Source organism: Grampus griseus (genome assembly GCF_964374135.1).
Source record: "Grampus griseus genome assembly, chromosome: 20".
Taxonomy (NCBI): Eukaryota; Metazoa; Chordata; class Mammalia; order Artiodactyla; family Delphinidae; genus Grampus; species Grampus griseus.
Window position 1 is genome coordinate 17121854 of NC_139014.1, and position 16650 is coordinate 17138503.

The 16650-nt window shown below is 48.3% G+C and overlaps 1 protein-coding gene across 1 annotated transcript in view; it reads left to right on the plus strand.

The window, feature by feature from the left end:
* The first annotated feature begins 3767 nt into the window (after positions 1-3767).
* MAP3K14 (mitogen-activated protein kinase kinase kinase 14) overlaps positions 3768-16650 on the plus strand; it is a 43075-nt gene continuing 30192 nt past the window's right edge. Inside the window, exon 1 of the mRNA XM_082679914.1 lies at positions 3768-3862. The gene's annotated coding sequence lies outside the window, so the exon portion shown is untranslated. The remainder of the gene's footprint in view (positions 3863-16650) is intronic.

A 16650-nucleotide genomic window follows, 5' to 3' on the forward strand; every position in this document is an offset into this window, starting at 1 on the left:
CCTCCTCTTGTCCCATAGCTCTGTGGCTCGCCATGCCCCCTTCCATCTCCTCCTGTTAAGCAGAATTAGTGAGAGTCAATCAGGATCCAGAACCTGCATGCAATGGTGCGCTGGTAAATGCTGAACAACCAGCTGGCGGGTAGGTAGGCCTGGTTTATATTGTTTGCTAATTTCTATGGTGTAAATACTCCCAACATGTCTGATTTCAAGCAACATGAGTTCCTGGCGGCAGGATAGGAAGAGAGCCCCAGCACACCACTGCCTGAACCCATTCCCTCTCCTGCCTCCCTAGTCCCACCAATACCTCTGGACTGGGTGGCAGCAACGGGGCAGGTCCAAGCCCGGGAGGGCAGCAACAGCACTACAGCTGCAGCCTCGGCCAGGTCCCTGATGGAGAAAGAAAGCTGCTTCTCCTTCAGGAACATCCATTCCCACCCCCCAGTCGTCTCTGATCTCAGCCTCACATCCGAGTTCTTTTCAAGCATAACTTCAGGATCTCCCAGGAAAGTGGGGCCTAAGACCCACGGACACAGAGATGATTCACTAGCTACTTTCCCACTAGACATTGCTGGACACCATGAACTGCGCTGACCAAGGCAATAAAAACCAGAATATAATTGCCTTTCTTCCAAAGCAAACAGAAAAGGAGAAATGATCCAAGAATGGCATTCTCTCACTGATGCACAGAATTCACTCACTCTTCATCACTCTTCTACAGAAGTGATTGGGCAATTTGCTCCTTGAAGCCCACAGTCTCTTTGCAGAGTCCTGCATGCGGGAGAGCAGGGGCTCTGGGTCACACCTGGTTTAAATCCCAGATCTTCTATTACAGTGAAGTGACCTTGGGCAAGTCACTTTTCTCTGAGCCTCAGTTTCCTCATCTGTGAAGTGGGGATGATAATAATAGTTATTATTCTGTGAGGTTAGACTGCAAAGGTTCTCAACTGGGGGCACTTTTGCTCCCTTTGGGACACCTGTCAATGTCTGAAGACATTTTTTTTCTTGTCACAACTGGGTGTAGGAGGGTGGTGTTACTGGCATCAAGTGGGCAGAGGGCAGGAATGCTCTTAAACATCGTATAATATATATGATAGCCTCCCCACAACAAAGAACTATCCAATCCAAAATGTCAGTGGTGCCAGGTTGGGAAACCCTAGACAGGAGTGAATATTTAGCGAGGTTATTATGCATACAAAGCACTTAGAAACATCTGGTTTATTTTTTATAAGCTCTCAAAAAACAGAAGCTACTATTCTTTGTGGAAGAGCATAGTCTTGCCCTTCCATTGCCGGACTTCAACCATGGGAGTGGGATGCAGAAATCCTTGAGTGCTGAGAACCCAGCTCACTGCTCCAGGTGTGAGTCATCCCATAAATACCAACTTATTTTATTTAAAGCAGAGCTGAGGCTGCACAACTGACTCAGGGCTAGAAGCCTTCCCAGGTTGTCGTGACTCAACTAGCTGGGCTGGAAGGAACTAATTTTACCCTGAAGCTCTCCTTCCAGAAGATGCCAGCATTTCAAGGCTCAGAAGTGCTCAGTGCTCACTTGCAGTGAGTATCATGTTGTTTCTTACCTCACCTCACACACAGTTGGGCTTGGAAAGGCCTGGGGAAAGTAGCTGAAACCAGGAGTCCCAAATCTTGTCCTCACTAGTCTGTAGAGGTTTGTTCCTCTCCTGCAACCTGATGTGAAATTCCTTCTTGGGAGTTGCAACTTTGGGTCAACAGGTTCACTCTCTCCCAGTAATACACATTAGTGTTAGTGGATAGATTTAAAGACAGATAATATTGATAGGGTGGGTGGGTCGTCGCGGGGACCGAGAGAAGTGTCGAGGGAAGCTGGGTAAAGTACATGGGCACTGGGTGTCGTAAAGAAGGAATGGTGAAAGAGGGAGAAGGCAAAGGCAGGCCAGGGAATGTCTGCAGACTCTGGCCCTGTGCCCACACCTTTCCTGAGAAGCGGTGTGCCCAGAGGCAAACAGGTGGTGGAAGAGGCAAGCCCTGCATCCAGGCTTGCTGATACTGACCTGTAACCCACCATCTGGCCAAGCTCTACCTCTCCCTGAGTCACAGAAATGAAAACCCTGTGGTTGGAAGCAGCTTTAAGGGCCCCCAGCTTCTTTCTTACCCATCATTTCCCACGTCAGTCAGTAGCAGAGCCAGTTTATGCAACAGAGACTGTCCAGCTCCAAAGTATGGGCTCTATCTGGACCATGACCGCAAACACTTTAGTGGCCAGGCAAATGACATAGGTTAAGTGGTTGGGTGTAAGACAACGGGGGCTGGGGCTGTGAGGAACTGCAGGCTCTGCTCGAAGGCATTCAAATTCAATTGAAAAAAAACATTGGGCCAGCCAAACAAAACTTATCTATAGCCTGAGTGAGTGGGTGAGGCCTCTAGATGGTTAAGTTTTCTGCCTAAATGGTCTTCCGTATCCCCTGACAACCAAGATGTCTGTTGGATGCAGATCTCCAGAAACAGACTTCAAGCTATGAACCACTGTCTGCAAAGTGGTCCTGAGCAGGTCTTTGCTCCAACACTTCCAGAGATTGGGTGATCCTTACTTCCCCAGACAGCCTTGAATGGGGCCTGCTTACCCGTACCATTAGAGCCACTTACCACACCTGCCTGTTGTAGACCACTTATTGGGGTGGGGTGCCCAGGTAGGGGCATATCTTTTATTTTGCAAACTTTTTTAAGCGTGGAAATATTTTCTTTATTATAAATAAAATACAAGCTCACTGTGGTAACGCTGGAAAATATGGAAAAGCAAAAGTTAGAAAAGAAAAAATATCCATACCTCCCTTAAGCACCTCCCCTACCCCTTCCCCAACGCCCACCCCCACCCACCATTCAGAGAAAAGCATTGTTGACACCTTGGTGCATATCCAGACTCCACGTCCTTTTTTTAAATAAGTAAAGCTCTAATCTTCTTTCTGGCTCCATAACCTGTAAACCCAGCGAGGAGATGCTTCACGCAGCGCTCACACCACGTTGCTTCTCTGGCTGTGGAAAGGGATTGCACCACGCCAGCCGCACGCTCTCACCAGACCTGGGTTTCAACACACAGGTCTGACCTGCGTAGGCCTTTAGCCCCCCAACCTCCTCGAGGGCAGGCACTAGAACCTATCTTATCCTCAGAGCCTCTACAGCACCAGGCTCACAGCCAGTGCTCAATATAAGTGTTTCTAAATACACACCCCTGCCCCGCCCCGCTCCCTCCACAACCAACACACCTGCCTCAGCCGCTACGGCCCGGAGCAAAGAGGAAACACAACCAAAGCCTGGAGAGAGAGCACGCCTCGCCGTCTCCTAGGTAACCAGGTCCTAGGTTGGGGAGGGGGGCCCACGCATGCGCACGCTCACCCTTCCTTCCCGTAACCTCCAGAAGAAAGCAACCCTGAAGACTGCCAGAAGCCGAGCGCGCATGTGTAGTTACACCAACACCCCTACCGCCTCCGCCTTCTGTCGATCCGTCAGCCCAGCAATCTCTTCTCTATAAACACTGTCCGGAAATAGTGCCCATTCCTGGAAACGAGGCCTCGTTAACCAATCGTTGCTTGGGGCAGTAGGACAGAACTGGCTGGGACGCGCTGTCTCATTGGTTAGATTGGAGGAGTGGGCGGGGCCAAGGGTCTAGGTGAGGCCAAAGCAAGGAGGCGCGAAGCGAGGCAAATTTGCTGCCGCCGGCGGAGGCGTGGCCCCGGGGATGGCCGGGAAGGCGGCGAGGGGGCGGGGTCCGAGGCGGGGCGGGGCGGGGCGACCGTGGGCCCTGAGAGCAGCGGTCGGCGACCGGCGGCGGGAGATCGTGGACGAGCGGAGCGTGACACTCGCTGGTGGGGGAGATCGGCGCTTGGCCGGTAGGTGACCTGAGCGAGTCCCGGGGCGAGGGGCAGAGGGGATGGGTCGCTTCTCAACCCGGGGCCGGGCTGCGGCCTGGCCCGCCGCCCCGGAATGGTGGGGGTCAGCGACGCGGCCGGGGGACCCACTCGCGCGCGGGCCCTCGGCCCTGGCGGCCGGCCGCCGGCGCTCCCTCACGCACGCTGCCGGGGCCACGGTCTCACGCCGTGCTCAACCAGCACACCCGCAGGCCACACGCTCGGCCGAAGCGCGCGCACGGACGCCTTGCTTCCCCTTCTCCAACATCCTTGTTCCTCCGCGCCAAGCTGCCCCACCGCCGGGCCTGCCCCTCCTGCTCTGTTCCCTGGATGCCCCCCAGGATGAGGGCTCACCTCGGCACCGGGCGGAAGGTGCCTAACGCCCAGGTGCGCCGGGTCCGTGAGCCCTACCACCTGTCCGGGCAGTGAAAACCTCAGGCCTTTCCTGGGAAGTTCTGGGGTCACACCCCGAGCCTGGGAGAAGAGGCAGAACCTGCCCTTGCCACCCAGCGGGGCAGTGCAGGCTACTCGCAGCATATCCTCTTTCTCTCCCTGACCCCTCTGTAGTTCTTCTGTCCACTCCACTCAGGACTTTATCTGTCGGCTCAGATAAAATATCCCATCTTGGAAGCCCACCGTGGCCCTGGCATCCTGCAGCCACCGGGCACCAGGCAGAAGGAGGCCACTTGTGAGGCACAGAGAGCCCCACCTGCCCGGGAACCTCCTCGGTGCTGGGTAACTTCAGAAAAAGCCGATTTTTCCTAATTGAAGTTAAAATATTGCTCTCAGTCCTAAGGGTGGACTAGGGGATGAATGGAGAAAAGAGACAAATCAGTGCTGTAAATGGTAAAATTATTATTTTTTAACTGGGGGACAGTGAGTACCTGTCCCTTGATTAAGAACTTGAAAAGCAGATGAAGCTAAATGATGAGAGGTGGGGCCTAATACAAAATAGAAGTCTGAAGTTTATTCCAGGAAAAATGTTGAAAACCCCTTGACTAGAAACATGGTCTTTCTGAAAGATGAGAGGGAGATAGTATCTTAACATTAGTGATGTGTTTTTTACTTAGTATCTTCATACCTGTAACCTCCTTTTTCCTTCAGATGTCTGTGTGATAAGATAGTATTGTCCTGCTTTAGAGGTGAGGCACCTGAGGCAGGTGTGTGTTTATTGGGGGCGGGGGTGTAAATAGATATTGCCTAATGCCTCATAGCTAGGACTCAGGGTGAAGACTTGAACCTGAGCCACTGGGGTCTTTCCCAGGCTCCTTGCCCTGGACCAGGACCACATTATGGGACTTAAGATGCAGGACAGAGGGAGAAGTGTTCGCTGGGGTATTTATGCTTTTAACATGAGAGAACAGGTGCTTGTCTTACAAAGTGTTTGGATTTACTCTTGCTGTTGTTTAAGTGATGTCAAAGTCAGTTCCTTTGGTGCAGCAATGCCAGACATGTGAGATTTTGAGACACCTTGAGGACATCCTCGTTTATTTTGAAGGGTGTGGTGAACTTCTCAGAAGGCCTCAAAGTAAAAGTACTAGTCTCTGACTTTAATTTTAGAAATATATACCCAGGTATATGTTCCAGCACTTTTGTGAAATCAGACAGCGGTAAGCCGCCAAGCTTTAGGTCGCCTTCTGACTGTTTTCAGAGTATAAGGAGCAGTTAGCTCTGAAGGGGGTTTTTCGCCCCTGGTATTGTCAGTTAGAGTTTGTGGGAGCGGCACCACAGAGACCCTGCCAAATGAGCCTTCATCTATTAAACAAAAATGTCTGGTTGGCCATTTCGCCTCAACAGACGGAGGTTTGGTTCCTCATTTTGGTTCTCCTGTTGAACACTGACTCCATTGTGATCTGCTTGGAGTGTTTGTATATCACTTAATGTTGAGAAGCAGGCCTGCCCTGATTGGTTGTCCAACTCCAGGCAGCTGTTGTGATTTTGTTTGGTGCGTGGTAACAGTTCACCCGGACCAGGGTCTGGTGAGAGACCTGTAGATACGTGAAAGAGGTAAAGCCCGATCCAGGGCTGTTTTCCTCATTGTTGGCACCCTCTTAAGAGTGTCCTATCACTTTGGCCTGCAAAGTCACTTTTAATTTCCTATTTTTTTCCTGTCTCTATGGGCAGCACATGAGCTTTCCTAACAGGCCTGCCTGCCTTGATGAAGAGCTGAGAGATTCATGTTGGTTGACCTGATACATGTTTTTTTCTGGGAAAGTAATTAAGAAATCTTAAAACCAAATTCAGTCCTAAATCAAAAGTGTAAGTCAGCTTGATACACACATAGGCAGCATCTTTTGTACCAATGGCTTCCATCATCTCAGAGGTGTTTTTTTTTTTTTCCTGGCAAAAGGTTAAAATGCAACTAAAATTCTGCTTTCATGATTAATAAGTCACTACCGCAGTTGTGTCTGATGCTTCCTGTTTGCCCCATTTTAGTATTTCAGTTAAACTGGAAACATCTGAGCTTTATGGGCACTTTTGATGGCACCAGCGTGAAATTGGCGGGAAGGGGGACAGTTCCCTGTCAGTGGATTTAGGGAGCTTTAAGGATAAGCCAGCCTCTCTGGCCGCCGCATGCCTGAGATCCTTCAGCAGGGAAAGGAACGGGGGTTGAGCACCTTCAAGGACTAGGTGAGCGTTTAGAGTGATGCACGTGTGAAGGCTTTGCATTTGCTTGGTGATGCTGACTGAAATGTTGAAAGCAGTAGATTAGAAATGGAAGGCCAAACATAGGGCAGATCGTGCGGTAGAACACTTCAGTTGAGCTGAGCGAGACACTGAAGTATGTTGCATTTGAGGTCTTCAGTTCTGGCCTTGTCTTACTGCCTGAGTGACAATGCAGAGAAAAGTCACTTTTTCTCAGAAGCCTGTGCACCCTTCTTTGTACTCTATCAGTAGTTTAAAAGATCCCCTTCCTGTGGTTGCCAAGGTGGGGGGGCGGGATCGGATTGGGAGTTTGGGGTGAGCAGATGCAAGCTATTACATATAGAATGGATAAACAACAAGGTCCCATTGTATAGCACAGGGAACTATATTCAATATCCTGTGATAAACCATAATGGAAAAGAATATGAAAAAGAATATATATATGTATAACTGAATCGCTTTTCTATACACCAGAAATTAACACATTGTAAATCAACTACACTTGAATTAAAAAAAAAAAACTAAGATCCCCTTTCCCTTGCTATTTTATACCCTTTAATCTCTTATCCTCCTGACATAAATCCCTTGAAATTGTATGGCATCCAGAGTAATGGTACTTAGTGGCTATTTTCTGTATTTTCTCACAATACTCCCGTAAAGAGAGGCAGAGACAAAGATCAGGAATGTGAGGCCTAGTAAGGAAATAAAGGGGATGAGATTACTCAGGAAATCAGTGTCATGCCTAGAAGCTAAACCCACGTTTCTTGATATCTAGTTCACTGCCTCTTCTACTAACTTACTCATGAAAGGGTAAGTTGTTTTCTTTTTTTTTTTTTTTCCAAAACAGGTCAGTTTTGAATATAACTAAACCAGGGTAGCTGCTTTATTTATCTATTTATGTTAACAAGTATTAATTAATAAGTGTTAACAATTAATTATTAGTTGATATTGATTGTCCATAATAATTATTATTAACAAAAGTCTAAAAGATGAATAGAGCATCCTCTGGGCAAGTCTGCTTATCCCCATTTTACAGATGCAGAAATTAAAGCAGAGTGGTCAAGTGATTTGCCAGGAGCGGTAGAGCAAGTCCACGGCATCTTCGTATCCAACTTGGGGGTTTAGGCTGTTGGGTCAGGTCCAGGTCTGCCACTGTCTGCCTGTGTGACCTCAGGCAAATCACTTCTCTTCTCTAAGCATTGGGTGCCTCGTCTGTAAATACTTCGTGGTGTTGTTTTCAGTAGAAAAGGAGAGAATGTATGTAAAGTGCTGAGCTTGGTGCCTGGCACAGAATAAGTCATAGGACACAATGGCTATAACTGCTGATGGTGGTTGTAGTAGTAATCGCAGTACTAGTAGTTGCCGATTAACACTTTGACTAGACCTGTTTTCTGTAAGATGACGTCAGGAAGGGTCACACTGCCTGATAAGGGCAGTCATTTTCTCAGCAGGACCTCCTGGGGGACATTTCTTCTGTCTAGAGGGTTAAGCTGTCAGGTTTTCCTGCCCTTACCACCCTCCAAACGAGTCTAAAAAAGCTCTGGCTCTGCCTGGTCAGAGTTGGCGAACCTAACCCTTGGCCACCCTCAGCCCTCCCAGGACTCTGAGCAAGAGGCAGAGCTGAGCCTCTCTAGGGCCGTCCTGTGTCCCCGTGCAGCGAAGTCCTAGCCTTAACTCTGGAGGGGAACAAAAGGAAAACACTGTGTAGAATATAAGTCAGCAAGGACTCATTCTTCTCTGTTTGGGAGACCAGGAGGGAAACCTGGGTTCTGTGGGGCAAGGTTCCCACCACCATGTGGCAGCCTCAGCTCACTACGCTTTGTCGACTTATTGCCAGTCTGGGGGCCCTGGATCCGCAGTCAGGGACTTGCAGATTTCCCTTTAAATCACCCAAGAAAAAAACCAGTTTCACATTATATTTTAAATTCTTTTTTTTCCCCTTCTTAATACAAAACAAAAATACAGGCTCCCACCAGACTGACGTTGCCTTTAAATAACATTTTGTTTTCTCTTGGGGAAGCTGCCTTCGTGGCCAAAGAGTCATTTCTAAAGTGAACTTAGTTTTTAGAAAAAATAGATTACCGGATGTCAAGCCTCGTGTGGAGCTCAGTTCAGATGAAAATGAAACCAGCAGATCTGGAGTGGCAGCTCCACACTTCACTTCAGGCTGGAGGTGAGAGGCAGAGTGTGTCTGGGCCCAGCTCGGTAACCGGTCGGCCCCACAGGGTGCATTTGATAGGCGCCTTAGTCATTTTCCAGGCAGCTTTGCTTAGGTGAGCAGAGCACTTTCTCTGGAAGGTGAGTCACCCTTGCAGGGGTGTAGGTGACAGGCGATTTATTCCCCAGCTCAGTCGCAGAGGAAGTCTTGAACAGACCTTGTTGAGAAGCCCTCTGCCAAAGATCATGTTCATTTCGGTCCAAGGGCTTTGGAGGCAGGGGTAAGGAAGCAAACCGAAGGCTCCCAGGGCTTGTGGACTGACAGAGAGATGGATCCCCCGGCAGGAGGCTCATGTGGACCCGGCACAGAGCCCAGATCAGCAGTGTCACTGCACTCTTGAGTCCAGCCACCTTGAGGGTGGAAAATAGCCCACTTGCAGTGAGAGTCAACAAAGAAGCAGGAGGGGAGCTTTGGCTCTAGGGAGCTGGGAAACCCCTTGGCAAAAAGCAGAGAGATACATACCATACTTTGGTGTAAAAGGCCTTTTGGGGAACCCTTTTCTACCTGCTTTCCTTTTCGCCACCTGAGTTGGAGGCTCTGAAGAGTTCCAGTGATTAGGAAGGCTAGATTCAACCCTGGCTTTCAGGAGACTTTGGAATTCTGAGCCTGCCATACTTCTGGAGCCAGTGTTTGGACTCAGAAAGAAGGCACAGGGCTTCCCTGGTGGCACAGCGGTTTAGAATCCGCCTGCCAATGCAGGGAACACGGGTTCGAGCCCTGGTCTGGGAAGATCCCACGTGCCACGGAGCAACTAAGCCCGTGTGCCACAACTACTGAGCCTGTGCTCTAGAGTCTGCGAGCCACAACTACTGAGCCCATGTGCCACAACTACTGAAGCCCACACGCCTAAAGCCCGTGCTCCGCAACAAGAGAAGCCACTGCAATGAGAAGCCCCGCGCACCACAACGAAGAGTAGCCCCCACTCACCACAACTAGAGAAAAGCCTACGCGCAGCAATGAAGACCCAACACAGCCAAAAATAAAATAAATATATTTATTTAAAAAGAAAAGAAAGAGGGCTTCCGTGGTGGCGCAGTGGTTGAGAGTCCGCCTGCCGATGCAGGGGACACGGGTTCGTGCCCCGGTCCGGGAAGATCCCACATGCCGCGGAGCGGCTGGGCCCTTGAGCCATGGCCGCTGAGCCTGTGCGTCCGGAGCCTGTGCTCCTCAACGGGAGAGGCCACAACAGTGAGAGGCCCGCGTACCTCAAAAAAAAAAAGAAAAGAAAAGAAAGAAAGAAGCGGCAGAGGGAACTCCTGAGCCATCTCTTCCACCTGGTTTCTGGGTGCTGTGCCTTCTGACCCTCTTACCACTAAAGCCGTGACCAGGTATCCTTCAAGGCAAAGAGTTTGTTCGGACTCTGTGTTCTAGACCAGTGCAGTTGGTGTTGAACTTGACTGCTGAGGGTCAAGGACCTCTCTAAGCAATGTCCAGATCACCCCACCAGGTGGGCTTGACTTCACTGAAGCCACAGGGAAGAGCTAGTATTACCTTGTTTCCTTTACCTGTTGCAGGCTCCCCTCCAGGCCCCCCTACCCACACCTCATCCATCTGGACTAGCCAGCAGTCACTTTGGGTGGGCATGGCTAAGTGACCTTAGGCCTGAACCACTCTGTCAAGAAAGAGCTCTTTGAGTTATAGCCTGGAAATGATCATAACCGTTTGTGTGCTCTGTTTTACAAACGAGAAAATGGTGACCCCAAGAAGCTGAGTTGCCCAAGGCCACACTGCTAGTTAATTGCAGAATCTGAACTAAAGTCCAGGCTCTTTGCATTGTGCTGTGCTGCTCCTTGAACAAAAGAACTACTCCTGGAGTAGGAATTGTATTTTTTAACTAGCTTCTATATATCCACACCCAATCCCATCACTCCCGGCCTTTCTTCAAGCTTTGCCAAACCTGGGGAGGGTGGAGCCAAAGCGGCAGCTGCTCTGAGTCTAAGAAAAAGTAAACGGAAATCTATTTGACACTCTCTTGTACCATGAGGTTCGTGTAACCAAAAGGAGGTGAAGGTTGATAAGAAAATACAATTCTGGGCAGGGTTACCCGGAAGTCTCAAAGGTTGCCTACACCTGTAGGTCACTGTCCTACCTCACCAGGCAGTATCGTACCCAAAGTGGGTCTTTAGTAGCTATGAATGATTGATTGTGAGGCTACAAACCCACTGGGCACCAAGAAGCTCCTCTGCATCTTTCTCCTGTTGTGTTACCTGTGGTGTGCAGGTAGCCAGAAGACCCAGAATAGTTGGGCATCATTCCCTCGGGATCCGTCCAGCTCCTCTCAGTGAAGAGGCTCTTTCTTGTGGGCAAAGCTTGATGTTACATCTAGATGGTGGCCCCCATAAGTGCAAAGAGCTGTTGTATCTGAGATCCACCACCCACCTTCTGCTGACTGCGACATTTCCTTTTATCAGAACGGAATTAGTCCTGGTCAATACTAGGGATAGGTGGGAGGCTTGGGAGGAAGGGGGCTTTGCCAGCCTCAAATGAGGATGCTATTGCCAATTAAGATTAGAAATGGAGGTACTTCCCTGGTGGCACAGTGGTTAAGAATCCTCCTGCCAATGCAGGAGACACGGGTTCGAGCCCTAGTCCGGGAAGATCCCACATGCCGCGGAGCAACTAAGCCCATGCACCACAACTACTGAGCCTGCGCTCTAGAGCCCACGAGCCACAACTACAGAGCCCACGTGCCACAACTACTGAGCCCACGTGCCACAACTACTGAAGCCCGCACGCCTAGAGCCCGTGCTCCGCAACAAGAGAAGCCACCGCAATGAGAAGCCCGCCCACCGCAACGAAGAGTAGCCCCCGCTCACCACGACTAGAGAAAGCCCACACACAGCAATGAAGACCCAGCGCAGCCAAAAATAAAACTTTTTAAAAATAATAATAAAAATATAAATAAAGAGTCTGCCTTTCAGAGATCATCTGCGAACATTCCCTGTCATACCACAGGTCCCAAACCTTTTCCTCCCTTCCTGGGGGAGGACAAGAATGTGACCCTGTGTTGAAAGGGACATGTCCTCAAGCTGCTCACTCAGGCCAGTCTGTCAAAGGATGTGTAGGGCAGCATCTGAAACGAGGCCATGATCAGGGTGCCACTGCTAAAGGGCAGAGCTGGACTGTGTACTTCCTTCCATTTACCCCTATATGTTGGAAGCCTTCTGTGGAAAGCCAAGTTGTTTGGGTTTCTTGTTTATTCTGAAGTTCCTCAAACTAGTTCCTCAATTTCAGGACCTGTCACTAATAACTACAATGAACTTGAAGCCTCTTCCCTTCCAAAGAGGCTGAGCCCGTCTTTCTCCATCTCCGAAAACAGGTAGACCCTGCTTGAAGCCAGTCCCACCTGTGAAAAGCAGCGTTACCAACCAACAGAGGAGGGAAGTGGTTGTGTTGCAGCAGGATTGACTATAGCCCAGGGAACTGCTCCTTGCTCAGAATCCAATCCGAAAAGTTAAATAAGGAAAAGTTTTTCACAAGCAGACCTTGCTTGCAATGATGACCTCAAGACTTGGCAAGATCCAGAAGTACATTTTGACTCATCAAAGAAAGCTGGTTGTGTTTGGCACGATTTTAGTGTTGAGGGCAGTGTTAACTGCACTATAGTCTTTGGAAACTGATCGTTATTGAGCGGTACATGCTGCAGCCCCCACTTAATCAGAATATTCAGTTACACAAAATACCCCAACCTACAGATTTCAGTGATCCTGTGAAACTTTTGTATATAACATACATTAAAAATTCCTTGCTGTGTATTGTAGAAAATGAAGTGGTTGAGGTTTTTCTCAATACTACCCCGCCCCCCATTCTCCTGCGTAACTGCCTCTGTGGATCAGTGATGCCCCAGTGGCATCTTTTCTATATACTGTTGGCTCTCCTCATGCAAAGGATTTGAAAGTTGAATTGAAAATGTCGTTGTAATACTTTACTTTTAAAGTGTATACAATACCCTATATCAGGGCCTGGAGACAAAGTAATAACCGTGTTTATGAATTTAGTAACTGATGCTTGAGGCTTTGCTATTAAAAACAAAAACAAAAAACAGTAAAATAGGCTCAAGAAGCCTGGAGCCAGGCTTTATATATAAAATGAATGGTGAATTTGAACGTTTTCATACTGTTGGTCCCTGGGATGCGTCCAGCTGTGCTGGGCATGGGTGGGCTAAGGAACACAGGCCTGCCACATGCTTGGAGTCTCTGATCCCCATTGCCATTTTAAAGTTGCTTTTTCCAAAACAGAGGCTGGCTGTGTTTATGCTTCCTAACTGAGATGCTTCCTCCTGGGTCAGTCCCTGGGTTTCTCATTAACAAACCTTTGGCTTGTGGCAGCTTCTGCATTTGGGTCCCAATTTTTAAAGCTTGAATCGTTTGAAAGTGGATTCACTGTCATGGTTAAGAGTATGGACTTTGACATAAAAGAGTCCCACATGCAAATCCTGCTTTTCTGCCACTTCCTTGCAGTGTGACCATGGGAAAATTACTTGACCTACTGAGCCTCAATTTATTCCTCCATCTAAGGGGAATGATACTAGAGTTATTGTGAGGATTCAAGAAGTAATACACATGTAATACATAGCAAGCATTGCCTAATGTACCTAATACATAGCAAACAATAATAGCCATCATTATTATTTTTATTATTATTGACAACCGGCATGTAATTCTGTGTATACATATAGCAGCAGGTTGTTGAAAACACCCAAAGATGTCCACAGGACAACTGATTTCGGCTCTAGGTGCCGAGGAGTTCTGGGTCCTTGTTAATTGTGCACTGGTGGGTCACTCTTGAGTCCATTCAGAGCTGAGGCACTGCCAGGAGAGAGAGACTGGATGGCGTGTGCAGAATGCTCTTCAAAGAACAACCCCCTCAGGAATTCCCTGGCAGTCCAGTGGTTAGGGCTCTGTGCTTCCACTGCAGGGGACACAGGTTCAAGCCCTGGTCAGGGAACTAAGATCCCGCATGCAAGGCGAAGCCAAAAAAAACCCAAACAAACAAACAACACCCCTGTCATGGGTGGTCCTTTTCCTGCTGGCCGCTCCTGCCTCCCTGCTCTTGGGATGCTCCCCTCCTCCTTTGACTGTGCCCGTTCCAGACTTTCCTTCTAACGCTAGGGCTGCTGGCTGGTGGTTTCAACTCTGCACAGGCGAGGACTGTCAAACAACTGGCACTTCCAGTCCCGGAAAGGACTGCTCATCTTGTAACAGCTTCCCTCTCACTGGAGGTTCTGCTAATGTTTCTAGAGCATCCCCTGTGTGCCAGGCACCCTGCTGGGCATTTAAACATTGTTTCTTGTGTTTAATTGTCCTGTAAAATCCTGTTATGTACGTTTGAGGATCCTTATTTAACAGATGAGATACCTGAGTCTCAGATTAAGTTATCTGCCCATGGTTATACACCAGATTCAAACTCAGATCTTTTTTTTTTCCTTTTTTTGCTGTACGTGGGCCTCTCACTGTTGTGGCCTCTCCCGTTGCGGAGCACAGGCTCCGGACGCACAGGCTCAGCGGCCATGGCTCACGGGCCTAGCCGCTCCGCGGCATGTGGGATCCTCCCGGACCGGGGCACGAACCCGCGTCCCCTGCATCGGCAGGCGGACTCTCAACCACTGCGCCACCAGGGAAGCCCCCAAACTCAGATCTTTTGATGGCAAGACCATCCTGTTAAGTAGCTGGATGGCCATCCCTCAGGATCATTGAGTGCTATGTTGGAATAAATGACGTCCAGGGCCCTTCTGATCTCAAGGTCATTTTGAGATTCCTTGATCATCTATTTATCCATCCACCCATTTGCACCGACTAGATAAGCACCTTGAGGGCAAGGATAGTCTTTCTAGCAAATAACTAGTGTAGTGTTTGGTAACCACCTGTGCTTAAGTGATGGATGCTGCCTACTTCCCTGACACATAGAAACAGGAGAGAAGAAAGGGCCACTAACCCACTAAGAAAAGGGTTACCCAGGAATTCTGATCCCAGCAATTTACCACCTAGAGTTACTTGTAAGAGTGCACAAAGAGGGAATTCCCTGGTGGTCCAGTGTTTAGGACTCTGCATTTTCACTGCCGAGGGCATGGGTTCAGTCCCTGGTCAGGGAACTAAGATCCCACAAGCCGCAAGCTGTGCGGCACGGCTGAAAAAAAAAAAGAAAGAAAAGCGCACAAAGAAGTGAATAAAGGTGTTGTTTTGCAATATTACTTACAAGAATAAAAAATGGAAACAATTTGAAAATCCACCCATAGAAGAAAAAGTGAGAAAATGATAGTACATCTGTACCATAAAATCTTATGGAACCATTAAAAAGAATGAGATAGATCTACATACACTGAAATGGAACAGTATTCATAATTCATTGTTAAGTGAAAGAAGCACCGTATAGAATATTATGTATGTATAATCCTATGTTTATTTTAAAAATGGTCCCAGGGCTTCCCTGGTGGCGCAGTGGTTGAGAGTCCGCCTGCCGATGCAGGGGACGCGGGTTCGTGCCCTGGTCCGGGAAGATCCCACATGCAGCGGAGCGGCTGGGCCCGTGAGCCATGGCCGCTGAGCCTGCGCATCCAGAGCCTGTGCTCCGCAACGGGAGAGGCCACAACAGTGAGAGGCCCGCGCGTACCGCAAAAAAAAAAAAAAAAAAAAGTCCCAAACTCTATGTTCGTATAGGTACAGTAATGGAACTAGAGGGGTTTACACCAAACCTGTTTCTAACATTGCAGGGAGAAGGGAATGGTGCAGGGATTTTTTTTTAATATATACACTTTTTGTATTGTTTAATTTTTTATAATGAACAAGTATTATATTTGTACTTGAAAACAAAATAATTTTTTTTCTTTTTTTTTAAAAGAAAGAGCAGTGTCAGATATACAAGGAAGCAGTGTCAGATATACTAGCCTGAAACCCTTGCCTCTTTCAGGTTCCCCAGGTTGGGACCAGCCCTCAGATCCTACCCCTTGACATCAGCAGCCACCGAGGGGCCAGTGGTTTTCTCTCAGGTCCAGTTCTGCTGTTTCCCACTCTTTACGGGGCCACTTGTGCCCACGAGCATGTCTTACCCAACATCTTCACCGCTGCATACACTTGTCATTGGATGGTTATAAAGTAAAAGCAGGGAAGCACTGGCCATCAGAGTTGAGGACGGCTGGCACAGCGATCGCTGAGCACCTTCCTGCTTCTTGAGTCCCAACGGATGAAACTCACAGTCCCCCAGGGAAAACTAGAAAGAGAGTGAAAAGAAAACCAAAACCAGGAGGGACAAGCTTACCCATCTCCAGCTTCTGTTTTAGCGGCCCTGCTGCCAGAACTCACTGAACAGCCCCCAAGTTTCTGGCAAGGTTTCCTGTGTGTGTGGTGTGTGTGTGCGGGGTGAGGAAGCAGTCGTCACGTATTTATGAAGCCCCAGTCACAGATGTGGACCAGACGCCTCCTAAGTTCTCATCCCATACCAAGAGACCTTATTTTAGTTATAGCTTGTTTTCACTGTAAAAGTAATACCTCGCAGAGAACATCTCTGGAGGGATATGTAAGAAACTGGTAATGGGGATCCCCTCAGAAGAATGAGGGAGTGGTGGGAGGGACTTATATTTCTCATTGTTTATCCTTTCTGTATTTTATTTTTACCATTTGGAAACATCTGTTGAAAAATGAAGACTGGGAAAAGTAGTACTTCCTCACTGTAAAAAATGTGGAAAAATTAGAAAAGTATAAAGAATATTACCACCACCAAGGGAGAACCATTGCTGCATGTCTGTGCTAGGTGTCTGCATTTTTATAAATGTTGATAAAATATACAGACACATGCTAGGTGGGATCATACCTTAGATATAATTCTGTATCCTTTTTCTGTTAACTTTGTATCCCATAAGCATTTTTCCATATAGTTAAATATTATTTGTAAGCATTTTTAATGGATGTAC